The sequence below is a fragment of the Gigantopelta aegis genome, chromosome 4 (assembly GCF_016097555.1).
Source record: "Gigantopelta aegis isolate Gae_Host chromosome 4, Gae_host_genome, whole genome shotgun sequence".
Taxonomy (NCBI): Eukaryota; Metazoa; Mollusca; class Gastropoda; order Neomphalida; family Peltospiridae; genus Gigantopelta; species Gigantopelta aegis.
In genome coordinates, this window is record NC_054702.1 from 74,448,918 (window position 1) to 74,466,572 (window position 17,655).

Sequence of the window (17,655 nt, forward strand, 5' to 3'; positions counted from 1 at the left end):
CATTAGACCAAATCAATTCCTATTGCCGATAATGTTAACGTTTACTAATAAAACTGATATAAGCAGCGTTTCAACACACCCAGGAAGTACAGCAATAGAAAGTGTGGCACCTCACATCTAATCTAGCTGCAAGAAAATGGGGGGGGGGGGGGGGGGGGGGGGGGGGGTGTCGAGTATCATTTAAGAGATTTAATTTATGTTTTTAATAGCAACCGTCATTTTTGCTGAAAATTGCAGTTCCATTTTTGGGGGTACCCCGCATTAGTTTCAACCTCTGGTATATACTGCATAACAACTGTATAACAAATAAAAGTGTATTTATTTATTGTCACTGGATAATAGTATTTGCACAAATAATCAATGTCACATATTACTACCAATCACACCCACAGCTGCTTTTACTCCGTAAATATTTGACGGTGCACGTCGAACTTTGACACGGTACTCTCTTCTTTGGTACTATATATGCAACCTGTATGTACAGTGTAAACAAAAGCAGTAATTTTCGACAAGGCGCTTCTCTTTGATCAACCTGACTTGTAAAACAGCATAAATGACGTAATAATATAATAAACTATTTAACTAAATATATTTCTTTGCATTAACAGAACAAAATGGGGTTATAGTATTTTTCTCTGTTTAATAATCCAAAGGAAAAATGTACACTATTACGCCTATTGATATTGTACGTTGGAGCAAAAATGACAACCCACGATACCCAAGTGATAATTTTCTTTTCTTTGGGACTACGTAATTGGTCAGTTCTGTGGTTGTAGATGGAAAAGTCTACTTAATCAATAGTTTTACAGAACTATTTGCAGTAATAAACCATGTCCATTACAATTTTAGGGGCGACAGGTAATATTCCACAATACCGGTATGTATTTTTGTGTCTAGACAGCGTCAATTAATTGGCTCGTCTGGTTACCAATCAAATATACACCTGCCAATCAGAAATCACAGGTAGAAGCAACTAACAGCATAGACCAATCAACTAAGAAAACACTCGGTGTATCATTTCAGTACGTAGGTTAATGCATGGGAAAAACATTGTTAATTGTTTCGACTTGTTGTGTAGCCACTTTGACAATGGTATTTTATTTTGTATTGAAAAATAATATATATAGTGCTGTATATACTTACTGTTGGCTTACTGGGATGTGTATTATTACAGAACATTGCAATGTATGACTATTTATCATCCCGCAAAAACCAGGTAGATTGTGTTTCTCTAGTTCTAAGGCTCATTCCTGACGTGACGCGTTAAGTATTACGTAACCAACAGCTCGCCAGAGGGCGTACTCACTGAGATGGTACAAAATGGCTGCGCCCGTTATATATAATAGTCGTCACATTTAACCGTTTTATTAATTAACTATACGATTATACGTGTTGATATTAAGCAATAATGTGCGTTATATATCGTTGAATATGCATACCAGACCAAATACCTTAATTGTCCTTAAAGGTGGAGTGATTGAGTGTATGTTCTCTCTCTTATACAAAGACTAGACATACTGATTAAATGACATTAAACTGGGAATATTTTTACGGGTTAAATATCTTAAAGGAAACATGACACGTGACCATATTATAGCTCATTTTAAAAGAAAAATGATATAAAAATAATATACAAATAACTTTATAACAATAAAATACGTGTAGTTAACTTAAAATGAAGAAATTACGCTAATCAGTATCAAAGTACGATTTATGCATATTTCTTCGTGAGCGTTCGGAAAAAAAGGGAAGTGACGTCAGAGCCGCTGTACTCTTCCATTGTTGTTAACTGTTTATATATGGAGTAAGGGGCTTACGATCTTTTCAGTCCAACAGTGCCGTACTGCGCGGCCTTTGGGTGTAAAAATAAACAGTTTAAAAGATCGGGATTGTCTTTTTATGGTTTTCCAAAGGATTGTATCCGAAGAAAGACGCGTGTATTTTATCGCAAAAGAAAAGATTGGACACCAACACCGCATAGTACTTTGGTGTCAGCCTATTTACAGCCCGGAGCCCGAACGTTACCCGGAGACAAAAACAGTACTCTGTTGCGAATGCCGAGGTGTACATTGTACATATTTGGCACAAAGATACACCTCAGCATGATGTATTTATATATGTTAAAACAAAAATGTAGAATTTTTTATTTCTTTATTTTTTTGGAAAAAAATAGATTTTTCATGTTAGGGCTGTAGGCCTACATAACAAAATCTGTATTCGCCGTCCGAAGAAGGAAACGTCAATAAGTAATTAAATATGGCATATACAAACATGGGATTTGGCATGAGGATACATCTCAGTACGATGTATTTAAATATGTTTTTTAAAAAATGTGTAGAAAACAATAATAATTTTAAATAATGTTTTTAATCTTCGGGCGGAATACGTCACAAAAACGTTCCTCATCGCCCGAAGCCCCAAAGCAACACGAAGTTCAATACAAAATAAACCACTACTGTCGGTGTCGAAATAACTATTATGTTTCATCCACGGGCTGACTTGAGAATCGGAGTGTTGTTTTAGTTAATTGGTCCTTTCTTTCCGTGGCCTGCACATGTGATTCCTGATTGGCAGGTGTAAATTGCAGGGTATCGACCAGGTAAGTGATTACCACGGTCTAGACATACGCACAAAATACGTGCAAGTTTTTTTAAGATCCAGGGTATTGTGGCGTAACCTGTCGCGACTATAGTACAATGTTAATGGACATTATCAGCCGCCCCTGCTTCATTACTGTAAATAATGCTGTAAAACCCTTAATTAAGTAGACTTTCCCCATCTAAAATTACAAAACTGACCAATGACGTAGTACCAAAGAAAAGAAAATTATCACTTGGGTATCGTGAGTGGTCGTTTTTACTCTAACGCACCCTACCAATAGGCCTAATAATATGCTACTTTTTTTTTTATGAGAGAAAATACTATAACCCATTTCGTTCTATTGATGCAAATAGAAATATATTTAGTTTAAAAGTTGAATATACTCTCAAGTCATTTATGTTGTTTTACAAGCCAGGTTAATGAAAGTGAAGCGCCTTGTCGTAAATTAGAGCGTTTGTTTACACTGTGCATACAGATTTCATTATGTACAGCCCGAACATAAAAAAATGCGATATTTTCTAAAAAAAAAAAACCCAATTTTTTTTTTGTCCTACATTTATATTTTTTTTACATATTTAAATACATCATATCGAGGTGTATCTTTATGCTAAATATGAACAGTATACACCTCGGCATTAGCATCCGAGTTTTGGTTTTGTCTCCGGGTTACTTTCGGGCTCCGGGCTGTAAATTGGTCGACCGGTCTGGTCTGGCACCATCAGTTTCTCCACCCTCCGACTCGCTATCCGTTTTTTCTTCAGTATCACTGTTGTGTAAGTAAATGTGTGTCTTTCTTCATTTACTAACAGCTCATATTGATACGGCAAAACGTTTTGCGAACGAACAACTCATTGTTTTTGGTAAGCTGTGCAAGTCTTAGATTCTTTATGAGTAGTACGGACTAATGCTTTTAAGTGTAAGGCGTCAGATCAAGCGACGCGTCTCTGACGTCACGGACCTCGTGATTGCCCTGCTCATTAAAGATCGGCAATTTCCGCTAAGAGCTCGTATCTGGGGTTCTTTTATGGAGATATTTTAAGTAATTAATTTTTTATAATTTTTTTTTTTAGGTGGTTCAATTTATAATTAATTGTACATGGTTGGTGCCAAATATGGTTTACGTGACATGTTTCCTGTTAAAAAACAAAATCAACATTTAATGTGTTTTTTTTCTTTTTCAGGGACAGACAGGAACAAAAACGAGTTCTTGCAATGATCATTAGGTCATTGCAAGAGTTTCATGATACACTTTAAATAAAAAATTTAAATAAAACGGTGTTATGTTTGGCCAATAATAACCTGGGTATAGCAATTCGACCATCGGCTGATTAGGAAAGTAGAGTCTGTTAACTGTTTCATTCTCTCCAGTATACTGGTTTTGGACATCAATTATTTTGTAACCGTGTCGAGTGCGACAAAAGCATTCCTGCGATATGCGAAAAATGGTGTTCAGTCTCCAAATAACGTACATTTCGCTAGTAAAACTTTTATTTATATTAAAATGTGATTTCGTATATTTAGAGGACACATTTCTGAGTTCCATAATAAACGCATCACCTTTGCATCGTTAAATACAACTTTGTTATCCCACGTATAATTATGTAAAGAAATTTTATTGTTCTACTACCAATACTTACTCATCCCCTATAGTAGTTAAATTTATAAAATACAATACATACTTACTTTTTTCTCTCGCAATCCAATACAGTTGTCTAACAGCTGCAATGTTTGTGGTTCAGCTCAGAATGGTGCTACTTTTTATACACTCGGTGGTCTGGTCTAAGTAGGTCAGTAGGTCATGACTCCATACAGGCTCTCTCTCTCTCTCTCTCTCTCTCTCTCTCTCTCTCTCTCTCACACACACACACTACTCCAAAAATAGTGTAGCTTACTTTTTATTAAAGACTATTAGTTTGTTGTTTTTGTTTTGTTGTGTGGTGTGTTTTTTTTTTTTGGGGGGGGGGGGGGGGGGGGGGGGGTGTTGTAACCTTATTCTTGTAAAAGACTAATAATAATATACCTGTAATGGACATACCATATCTGTCATTAATTTAGTTTGAAAACAGACCACTCCTTAGTGGTGGTATTATCTCCCTTTCTTTTACCCGAGATAATGCACTACACAGGGAATTTTTATATAGTCTCTTTTCATTGTCAATTTCAATGTAAGTGTATTTCTCTCTTTTCCCTCGCCATGGTTTTATTTATTTATTTTATAATATAATATAATATATACATCGAGACTGGTCTAACGGCCACCTGTCCATAATGGCCATTATAAATTCCGCCCAACGAGATTTATTTTACCTATATATAACGACCATCTGTCTTGTGCGGCCAGCGGCCACTATCTTTGGCCCAAAATGAATGGTTGGACCTGCTATAACGGCCACAAAATACATTTACAACTAATGGTTTTCTTCCAAAATGGACAGTTGAAGTTGCCATAATGGCCACAAAGTATATGCATATATTTCCCTGTCCCTAACAATGAGAATAGTCATTGTTTTACTTATGTTCGAGATACAGTGCATTATCCATCGTATTTGCGAGTGGTAAAGCGTTCACTGGATGCGCGGTCGGTTTGTGATCGATCCTCGTCGGTGGGCCCATTGGGCTATTTTTCGCTCCAGCCAGTGCACTACGACTGGTATATCAAAGGCCATGGTATGTGCTATCCTGTATGTGGGATGGTGCATATAAAAGATCCCTTGCTGCTAATCGAAAAGAGTAGCCCATGATGTGACGACAGCAGGTTTCCTCTCCGTGTGGTCCTTAACCATATGTCCGACGCCATATAACCATAAATAAAATGTGAGGACATGGTTTATATAACAACGCACACAACACATTTTATTTACGGTTATATGGCATCAGACCCGCTGTCGCCACTTCATGGGCTACTCTTTTCGATTAGCAGCAAGGGATCTTTTATATACACCATCCTATAGACAGGATAGCACATACCACGGCCTTTGGTGTACCAGTTGTGGTGTACTGGCTGGTGCGAGAAATAGCCCAATGGGCCCACCGATGGGAATCGATCCCAAACCGACCGCACATCAAGCGAGCGCTTTACCACTGGGCTACGCCCAGCTCCTCACCCACCCCAAAAAGTGAGTGAGGGCGTCGTTACATAAAACCATTTCCTTCCCAAACATCGTGTAGAGTTAACGTTAAAACAGAGGAAGGAAATATTTTATTTAACAACGCACTCAACACATTTTATTTACGGTTATATGGCATCAAACATATGGTTTAAGGACATTGAGAGAGGAAACCCGCTGTTGCCACTTCATGGGCTATTCTTTTCGATTAGCAGCAAGATCTTTTATATGCACCATCCCACAGACAGGATAGTACATACCACAGCCTTTTGTTACACCAGTTGTGGAGCACTGGCTGGAACGAGAAATTAGAACAGAATTGAAGCTGCACAAAAAATCTGAGAAAAATTGCTTCAGTGCCAGGATGATAGCTGACCAGTTTGATGTGAGTCGCAGTCAAATTAACTGCATTTTAAAGAGAAAAATCTGATATCCTGACAGATTTTGTGAAAAAAAAAAAAAAAAAAAAAAAAAGCCAGCGAAAAGACAAAAGAAAGTTACCGGTTATGAAGATATTAACACTCTTTGTTTGAGAGTGGTTTCAAGATGCGGCATAGAGAAAAATTAGCGTAAACAGCTCTGAAGTTTGCTGTTGGTTTAGGTGTTGACACGTTCAAGGCAACAAATGGTTGGTTTTGGTCACTTAAAAATCGACATAATGTTGTTATTGAGAGATGTCGATATCGCCGTGATTGAAGACTGGAAATCCAAGTTACCAACCCTGTCCAAAGGATCACTGACTGTGGCACCGACATCGCTAGTATGACGAGAGAAGCTAATGCCTCTTGTAATAGGGAAGTGTAAAAACCATCGCTGTTTCAAGAAGATAGCACCCGAGGCTCTACCGGTCATTACAAAAGCAACAAAAAGCATGGATGAACAGCCCCCCCCCCCCCCCCCCCCTCCCCTCCCCCCCCCTCCCCTCCCCCCCCCATCCCCCCCCCCCCCCCCCCTCCATTTCGGCGGACCGGTCAAAAACGCACCAAATTTCCTTCATTCATGTTGCGCACTCTTTTCCCTTTGGCATTAACCTTACGGTACAATCCAAATTACATAGCACCCCCACACCCGGCCTGTTATCAATTCCGGTCTGGCTGCTGGTGCTCCCACCCCTTTCCTGTCCTGGACGGAGAAGCCGGCACCTGTGCCCATGACAAGCGTGCGCTAAAACTTGCTCTGAATGTGCACGTTAAGCCCTATGACCTGACCTGATGGGATGAACAGTGCTTTGTTTCAAATGAGACAAAGACGAAACGTGCTACTGTTTATTGATAATGCGCCATCCCATTCCATCGGTTCAACTTAGCTGTGTAAAGCTTGATTTTCTACCCCTAAACACCGTCTAAATCTCAGCCGATGGATTAGGTCAAACTCTGAAGTTACGGTACCGCAATCGACAGCTGCAGGATGTAATTTTTGCCATGGAAAAAGATGAAAGCAAATATGGATCACAGTTGCTGAAAGACGTCAACATTCTTCAGGCAATCTACTGGATAAGTAGTTCGTGCAACAAATCGGGGGTTAATTTCCACGATAAAAGCTGCATAAAACACGGGACCGTGAAATAAGTTTTGAGGGAATTCCAGTTTAATGAGGGTTTGGTTTAGAGACGTGCCACCATATATAGAAACAAACTCTCACAGATGACATTATGAATATGCACTAGGTACTAGGTACAACACAAAGCACTCCACCAAATAAGATCCAGATAGGGTCACTTTAAAATTTGACCTATCTTTTGAAAGTGTCGTTATAACCAACCTACCCGACCTCCCACTGGTGATAAATGTGAATGTTTCACAAAGTACGTTTTATCCGAGTAATAAATAAATGCAATTTTATTTCATTCATTACCACTGAGCTTGGCAAATGTACGGTGTACCTGTAAAATTAAGTACTACAGTTTTCTGTAAAACTAAACGGGCAGATTTCATATGTCTGGGTTATCGGTTTTGGAAATATATGGGTTAAACCCTGGGTCATGTTTACTGTGCATTTCCCACATCTGGTTTTCAATAACCCTAGTTTAACAGTGGGTTACAATTGTATTGCTTTTTAAAACCTGCCCTCGAGGTGGTTTTTCGCTGGGTTTGCTCAAAGTAACTTTTCTTCATGGATAATTTCAGCAGCAAAATTGTGTTTTACGTCAGTATCGCAGAACTATAAAATGTGAACGTAGTGGATAAAGGGTGAGGGGTTGGGGGTTCGACCCCCCCTCCTTTATACAAGATGCCCTTTTGCCTTTTTTTTGTTTTTTTTGTTAGCACAACTGTATAATTAGATCCACCCCTTCACACAACAATTATTCACCATGTTCGTGTCGAACAAACAAAGTGCCTGAGATATATAGAGGATAATAAACGAGATACCAGTTATTATCAAATTTGTCCCAAATAAAATAATTTTTAGTTGTCACGAACTTTAGCGAGTGACACTTGAAAAATATTTGACGATGGACATAAATTTGCTAATAACTGGCATCTCGTTTATTATTTTATTTATTACCCGAACTACTTTTTTTTTTTTTTTATCCAAATGCCTTTATTTTAAACTCACATGCACGTAGTACATGTATGGAATCGATGTAAACCACTTTCTTATACACCCATTGGTGATAACATCATGCATTATTTTTTATAACACATGGTTGTTTACACACGTATGTATGTTGACAATTTCAAGACCTACAATTGGCTGCTCCTAGGTGATGACCAGGTCACCAGTGACATACATCCAATGAAAAACAACAGTGAAAACCGATTACACTGTGGCGTATAGTTAACCTGACAATCATGTATATGTGACGCGTAATTTAGCAACAAGTGCAACAGCTGTAAATAACTTTTAGTCGAAAAAAAATGTTAAAATTTCCTTAAAACCTGGTTTTTGAGGATATGTAACAAATAGAATAATACATTCATGTCCGTTAGACACCATTTATCTCACAACTCGTTTAAAAATGTATCAAACTCGCTTTCATTGTTAGATGCATTTTAAAACAACTTGTGAGATAAATGGTATCAAATAGCCACTCATGTATTCTCTATTTACACACTGTTCTGAGTATTGCTATAACTTTGTATTTTAATCACATTCACAGATAATTTTCAAAAACAAGTTACATGTTGTGTGTATCTTTATTCTTCTACAAATAAATATAATGAATTGCATTAAAATGACATTTTGTTATAAATTTAACACTAAAAACAGAGTCGAGAAAGCAAATTCTGTAAACGTTTATCACATGCGTTCATGTTTGTTTCGTCTTAATAAAGGGAAAAAAGGAGATAGGCCTACAGGTTTGAAAATTTGACAAAAGGTTTTCTCCGTGTACTCAGGCGTACAGGTCCCTTTTTTTTGGTGGGGGTGGTGGTGGTGGTGTGGCTGGCTGGGTTTTTTTTCGAATTAAAGGGAAATGCCCGATTCTAGGGAGTCTATTTACAGAAAACAATGAGGCCACCATCTTTTTACCCACGCTAGTAGTCTTTTTTCAGGTTGAAAGTTAAAAAAGTTTGTTTTGTTTAATGACACCACTAGAGCACATTGATTTATTAATCGGCTATTGGATGTCAAACACAGGATAGCACATTCCACAGCCATTGATATACACACAAAGAAAAAAGTTAAGCAGCCCTAGATATAATTAGTACTGAAATAGCCCCATTCGTAAAAACTGCAAATTACGTGACGAATATGTCAAGAATGGTGTTCCATCGAAATGATAGAGTACAATGACAACTGTGACGTCCCACAACAGAACGACATGCATGTGCATCATGCCACCCACGCTTTGCTCAAAATGCAGTATCAATACACTGCAACCGGCCTCGGTGGCGTGTGGTTAGGCCATCGGTCTACAGGCTGGTAGGTGCTGGGTTCGGATCCCAATCGAGGCATGGGATTTTTAATCCAGATACCGACTCCAAACCCTGGGTGAGTGCTCCGCAAGGCTCAATGGGTAGGTGTAAACCACTTGCACCGACCAGTGATCCATAACTGGTTCAACAAAGGTCATGGTTTGTGCTATCCTGCCTGTGGGAAGCGCAAATAAAATATCCCTTGTTGCTAATCGGAAAGAGTAGCCCATGTAGTGGCGACAGCGGGTTTCCTCTCAAACTCTGTGTGGTCCTTAACCATATGTCTGACGCCATATAACCGTAAATAAAAATGTGTTGAGTGCGTCGTTAAATAAAACATTTCTTCTTTTCTTTCTTTCAATACACTGCAACTGTTGATATTTAACGTCACTGTCTTGCATTGTTGAAGTTTAATCGTTGAATATGGCACGACGACGGTTATCAGAGGCCCAAAGATGGCGTATTATTGTTATGCATGCGACCAGCATGACCTTAAAAAATATAGGACGTCAATTGGGGTATCATTACACCGTAATCAGCAGACTGATACAAAAACACGGGCATACCAATGCTGTAAAGCATCTCCCACGGTCAGGGAGACCGCGCATGACGTCACAGCGCGAGGACAGGGCCCTGCTTCGGCTCGTACGTCGTCAACCCTTTTCTAAGTCTCCTGTTCTGAAGAGCCAATGGTTACCCAATAGACGGATGTGAGCCAGAACAGTGAGGAATCGTCTGAAATTTGCGGAATTGAAGGCCAGAAGGGTCATCAAGCGTCCCTTTCTTGCTGATCATCAGGAGAGACGCCGTTTAGCGTGGTGTTTGGCCCGGAGAGATTGGAATCTGAGGTCCTGGTTAAGAGTCCATTGGTCCGACACACCCAGGAACATACGACCTACGACCCCGTATGGTGGAGGTTCAGTAATGGTTTGGGGTTGCCTGTCACATGATTGTAAGCTGGATCTTGTCACCATCCAAGCCAACCTCAATGGTGGTAGGTACATTCGTAACGTCCTGCAACATTTTGACAACCATCCACTCGCCACCAGACCTCTGTACATGGATGACAACGCTAGGCCACATTGTTCCCGAGCAGCAATAGCTTTACTCCAAATTGAAGCTGTGACGACCCTGCCCTGACCGGCCATGACTCCTGACCTAAACCCGCTAGAGCATGTTTGGGACATCTTGGGGCATCGAGTACAGGCACTGACCCCACCTGTACAAACTCTGGCACAATTAGAGGCAGCTCTTCATCGAGAATGGCAGCAGTTGCCCATGCAGCAGATCAGACGACTTACTGGAGGGATGAGACGAAGGGTGGAAGCTGTCATTGGGCACGTGGCGGGTTTACCCGCTATTGATGATTTGTGTCATGAATGTCATCTGTGGACTTAAATGATATTTTTCATCATCAATCATGATGTTGACTTGTGTTTCTGACTCTGCACCTCCATACTTATTGTGCCTCAGTTTTTGGCTCAAATACAGCATATTGGAATTCTTCTCAGAATCATGATTAAAATTTCAAAACTGGATACACTTGTTATGTTTTCTTACTGTCAAAGATGTATTCTTGCAAAACACATTTGTTTTTCCGAGGTTATGTTATCAGGCTTTCAACGCCAAACCTCGTAAGACAAGTCAATGTGAAAAATACAGGGGGTGCTTAACTTGTTTCTTTATGTATACCAGCACTGGCTGGAATGTATGAGAAATGGCCCAATGCAGCTGGGCCCACCGATTTTCCAGAATAAAATTTATGCATTGCATTGCTTTAAGTTATTTCCCCAACAAATTTTGAGATTTCCATTTTACTGTGAACCTGTCAGCATGACTGCTGTCAATCTTCATGGAGAAAGAATCCCATACTAAATACTCTATAAAGTTAACGATAAAATGTTGGAATGGGGTACAAATAACTAAGAAGTAAATTAAGCAGTGTATGTTTATTATGGAAGAAGAGCTTACGGGCTGTTAGAAGATAAAAGTGGGTTGATCGAACATCGTATTCAGTACATTCAGTAGACATCAAGTAGTATCTCAGTGCTATAACATTCATTGACATTACGTTTAGTATCATGCACCATTTTAAACAAAGTGACAAAATATACGATCAATAGATAACATCACATTGGTTTTGTGCAAATGTGTCATGTTAGAACTGTATTCCATACATTTTACCATATTCAACTTCTTGAAGCTGAATTTTTTTAAGTAGTTAACCACCCACCCCCATGAATCGCCAAATATACTATATATTTATGTAGGCATAGGTACATATATATGTAAGGATGTATATAGTTTGGTAGCAATTTTAAGGTTGATTAATATAAAGCTATGACCAGCGTTCGAGATTAAAATTTTTGAGCAGTATCCCAGTTGGATACTAACATTTCAAAATCTGCTATCCCACCTGAAAATTTAGTATCCCACTTAAAATGAAATTCATAAATAACATCGTAACAAACTTGGATGACACTGTTACTTAACTTCACCAGTAAATGACGACTTTCATTGTTTCAGCGAAAAATAAAAATGTAGGATTAAAAAACCCACAACAACATTATATGGTATCCCGGTGGGATACTGGGTTAATGAAGTCTGGTATACAAAATTAAATTCTGGTATCCCCGGGATATCTGGGTACTGTTAATCTTGAACACTGATGACTTTACCAGTTTATCATCTTGAGTTGAACCTCTTGTGGACACCGGCCTCGGTGGCGTCGTGGTAGTCCATCGGTCTACAGGCTGGTAGGGTTCGGATTCCAGTCGAGACATGGGAGTTTTTAATCCAGATACCGACTCCAAACCCTGAGTGAGTGCTCCACAAGGCTCAATGGTTAGGTGTAAACCACTTGCACCAACCAGTGATCCATGACTGATTCAACAAAGGCCATGGTTTGTACTATCCTGCCTATGGGAAATGCAAATAAAAGATCCCTTGCTGCTAATCGGAAAGAGTAGCCCATGTAGTGGCGACAGCGGGTTTCCTCTCAAAATCTGTGTGGTCCTTAACCATATGTCTGATGCCATATAACCATAAATAAAATGTGTTGAGTGCATCGTTAAATAAAACATTTCTTCTTTTCTTTTCTTTTTTGTGGACATAACTGAACTAAGTGCATGGGTACTTGCAAATACCAATTCATTTAATGGCACATTATTTTATATTGTAATATTGTACATTTAAAAAATCTAATAAAATGTATATCTTGCCAGGGATTATCCCAGAGGGTAAAATAGGTAAAAATGTGTACCCTAAAATATTTTGAGGGTACTGATAAAAAGTTGTTTAATTTCGGCATTATCACTGGTAATTTTGCAGCCCATCAAGGGCGTACACTAGAATAATCTCTGATGGAATCCCTGCTTGCCAAGAAAATTCCAATGATGAATGGGATATCCTGGTGATAATTTAATATCAGGCATGGCGAAGCAGAGATTGCTCTAGCCACCCAATATTTCTGAATCAAAAATATTTTTGGTAGTAAATCTTAAGGCAGAGATGAATTTTACTTATAGAATGCAAGAAATTGCATTTCAGGACATCTAGTGTTCAAAATTTTATGGGGGAGCATACCCCCAAAACCCCTAGAAACTTTGATTTGTGCCCTTGAACTCAACCAGCATTCCCCCACGCAAATATCTACTTGCTTCCTGTCATGCCTGAATATGAATGTGGTCCAAACTACTTGGCCGAGATTGAAATTTCAATGTAGATGCCGATTTAACTGGGTTCTGCATGTGGCTTTTATAAAACTGTATTTAAGTAAGTGCAAAGGAGGTTCAACTAATATGTGTACCTTTCTGGTGGTAAAAACCAAGAAGACACCAAACACCAAAAGAATGCCTTGAATGGTGAAAAGAATTATTTCAAAGTATCTTTTGTAGGTGGATGTGCATTGCCACATTACTGGAATCACCATCACATCTTTGTCTGGATCTTCCTTCTTCTGCAATAACAAAACATACAAATAACCACCTAACCTTTTAGACATCCACTGAATGTGATGCTTCCTTTTGAAATAACAAAACATACAAATAACCACCTAACCTTTAGACCTCCACTGAACGTGACATGATCAAAATGTATCAGAAGTATCCTATAAATAATTAAAGTCTTTTCTGATTTTCATTATTTTTCAATTCCAGTTTTTGGTAATTAGGAATTGGTACAGCAGGGTTCGAACTTAATGGTCGCCCGATCGCCCCTGGCGACTGAAAACGACGACGGGCGACTGAAAACCCACAGTAAGGTTGCCTGCCTGGCGACCAATTTTTTTTTTTTTTTTTTAAATCAATAATTAATAAATAAATGAAAGTACAGCTATGGAGCCTACTTTGCACCATGAAAAAGTATAGGTCTGCTTTTACATATAAACATATGCCCAATATAAGAATAGGTGTAAGGTAAGTTAAGTGGCATGTAAAACTGGGCACAAATTCATGTCGACAAGATTCAGCCCTGGTTATGTGTACATGTTATAGATAGTATCCACTGAACATTATATTTTAGGGATTTTTTTAATTATTATTATTTCATTGAGATGGGGTTGGCTGAGTGCAGGAAAATACTCAAAATAAATGTTTTCTCTTATAATCTGTTTCCTCTTATAATCTGTTTTTAAAAAAATATTATTCGGGCAAGTGAAAGTGCTGTCACCATTTGCCCGGATGGTAATTCAAAATAAAAGTTAAGCGCAAACACTGGTACAGACCGTTTGTAATGCTTTGATATGTAAGTATACTCTAAGCTTTATTATACTTTTGACTGTTGGTAGTCTGTTGTATTATATTTAGCAATATTATAATGAATCCATCTTTCATGAACAAACTAATTTATCTAAGATATGTCAAAATACAACATATCAGAATTAAGAAGCAAAAGATTGTCAGCTAGGACATTTGAAGTTGTTTGAACTTAAGGGGCATGCCGTCTGGTATCATGACCAAAATTATTTATTCATGTTTCTTGTGAAAGGTAAAGATTATATACTGAGCCTGGGTACAAAGCCTGTTACCATGCCCATTGGGCTATATTTCTCATTCCAGCTAGTGCACCATGATTGGTATATCAAAGGCCATGGTACATACACCTTGGAAACAAACAAATTCCAGACCTTTTCCAGACATTTTCCCAAGACAAAAAAATATTTTTGAAGACTCACGTTTTGGAAAATTTGACAAAATGGACGATCTTTTTGTCATAATATTATGCATTGCGCAAGCGTGTACTTCAAATCTTCAGTAAATGGCAATTGTTAGTCTCGATTTCCCAAATGTACATATAGTGCCGAGATTGAAAACGTCGTCAGATTCTGCCGGTTTCACGCAACCGAAATTTTCTACATGAGTCCTAAAGACGAATTTCCATACTTTTTCCAAACCAACTTGCAAAAAAGGTATTTGTGCATACTTTTTCCAGGTCTGGAAAATTGATTTTCAAATTCCATACTTTTCAAGGTATTCCAGACTCTGTATGAACCCTGATGTGCTATCCTGTCTGTGAGATGGTGCACATAACAGAGCCCTCACTACTAATGAAAACATTAAGCAGGTTTCCCATCTAAGACTATATATATGTCAGAATTACCAAATGCTTGACATCCATGCAATATAGCCAATGATGAATAAATCAGTATGCTCTAGTGGTGTTATTAAATACCCATTCACTTTACCATTAATATATGGAGATGTAATATGGGACAACTGGATTAACTACATGTACCATGCTGCATCATATGCTGTGTGGTTCAGAAAACTAGTCGTATATATAGAGATTATTACATGAGCTTGTGTGCTGTACTGATTTTATGAAATGAGTGTCAGAATTATTTTATTGCCTGAGCGAGAGTGAGGATACTAGTAATACATGAATCCTGACTCTAGTTTTGTAAAATCAGTATGATTCACATGCACGGTGAGTGTATTAATTTCTTTATACCCACATTATCCATAATAATTAGCTTTTTTACGAATAACAAGGACATGTCAAAATGTTTAAAATGTAACTAGAAGGAGACCACGAAATGACATCATTTTGATAAGCGTTTACAAAGAACTAACAATGGAGAAGCCGCATTAAGTTACAGTGTCTGGTTACCACATAATAATATCATGCACAAATATGAAATACAAGTTCAACTGCACTTTTAAAAAATGTGTGTGTGTTCGCTATGAACGGAGAACGTCAAAAGTATACGCTTGATTCGTTGCCTGCGCGGCCATTGCTCGGCAAACCACAAACGACAGCCTGTTGTCAATTTCAGTTAACAGGTGTGTTTGCGGATTTGAAATTGTACGGTTCGTCTCAAAAAATTAAATGGGAATTCTTGCACTGTACAAAGAATGTTCGGTTGAGGATACGTACTACTCTTTCGTTAAAACCTGTTTTGATCTTGACAACGTACTATCGACAATCGTACCTTACGGTTTAAGAATTAATATTTTATAAAGTGTTAGTAGAACTTTCAAAGTTTAGTTTGTATAACACATTGATCATTTATATATTTTTAATAAAATATACTAAAGTAGAAAATTACTGTTCTCACTTTTTAATTTTACGTGTGGTAAAATCGACAAATTCAAATAAATATTTCGTTTGGAAAGGGTAAAGTTAGTTTGTTTTGTTTAACGACATCAGTGTTAGAGCATATTGATTTAATAATCATCTGCTTTTGGATGTCAAATGTTTGGTAATTTTTACATATAATCTAAGAGAGGAAACGGGTGCATATGTGCAGGGGGGAGGGTATTGGGGGTCGAAACCCTTCCCTGACCAAGATAAAACAAAATTGAAATATATTTTCTGGGGGAACATGGCCCCATATAAACTTCGCTCAACGCAGTCTATAACCCCCAACCCCGCTGAAATCCCTGCACACATGCCTTGGAAACCCACTACATTTTAAAAATATTGTTTTAGCAAGGGATCATTTATATGTACCATCCCACAGACAGGATATCACATACCATGGCCGTTTATATACCAGTCATGGCGTACTGGCTGGAACAATCCAGCCGATGGGGATCGATCCTAGACCGACCGTGCATTAAAAAAAAAACCCCCACATTTTTAGGTCTAAGTAATGAATAGAAATAACATATAGTCTTCATAAATGTTACGTACAGTGTACCCTCGATTTATTGCCCCCCGATTTAACGCCAACCTCTCATACCGCCAACTTTCTTTAAAGTACCGTTTTTATTCATGTTTATTTCCCTCGATATAACGCCACCCTCGGTATCCGCCATCCGCCAACGACGTTTTTGAACCGAACTCCATTTAGCCATTATAATTCCCTCGATTTTGCCGCCAATGGTCTGGTCACAAAGTTGATTATAGTGACATAATTACTAGCGATCTGTTGATTGGGGAAATCCTAACACCGTTGTACACTGGCAGTACACACTGAATCTGTTTTTGTTTATTGTGTAGCAATTAACGGATGTAAGTGCTAGAATTGTTTAGGCAGGCGCGGTGTTTGTGTCCAATCAACACTCGGTATAGAAAGAACAGCCACTATAGTGATCACGTGACAGAGGGTGCATTAGATTCATTATTTCAATCGCGGATTGTTCTGTCGGGTCTTTTAAGTGCTGGCAGCAACGACTCAAGTTTAATTAATAAACAAACTTTAGGTAAGTTTTATTATGCTCAAGCATATTTCGACCATGGCCTCATGTTAAGTTGCTATTTAGCTTTGGCATAAATGCGACGACACCGGTAACGCATTTTATTACAGCAGAATGAATTTAAAGCGAAAATGGTATTGTATTAGACACGGTTAAAAAAAGAGAAATTGTTCAGTACTCGAAGATAAATTCAACTAAAAGTCAACAAGATATAGCCAATCACTTTTCAGCGTTGTGGGCCTATCCTGTAAAACGAAGGACAGTTGGCGATATTCTACTTCAAAAGGAAAAGTGGGAAGATGAAAATGTCGAACCGGCCCGAAAAAAAACTGAAATTGGCAAAACGCACCATTTGGAAGAAGCATTATTCTTAAGGTTCAGCAATGCCCGTGCTCAAAATGTCCCTATTACAGATGAAATTCTGAGAGTTAAAGCCAGGTCCTTTGGTGA

At 38.4% G+C, this 17,655-nt stretch overlaps 1 long non-coding RNA gene across 1 annotated transcript in view; it reads right to left on the bottom strand.

The window, feature by feature from the left end:
• Positions 1 to 13,783, bottom strand: part of LOC121371083 — a 31,584-nt gene extending 17,801 nt beyond the window's left edge. Inside the window, exon 1 of the long non-coding RNA XR_005957768.1 lies at positions 13,374 to 13,783. This is a non-coding gene — a long non-coding RNA (uncharacterized LOC121371083). The remainder of the gene's footprint in view (positions 1 to 13,373) is intronic.
• Positions 13,784 to 17,655: the final 3,872 nt, after the last annotated feature.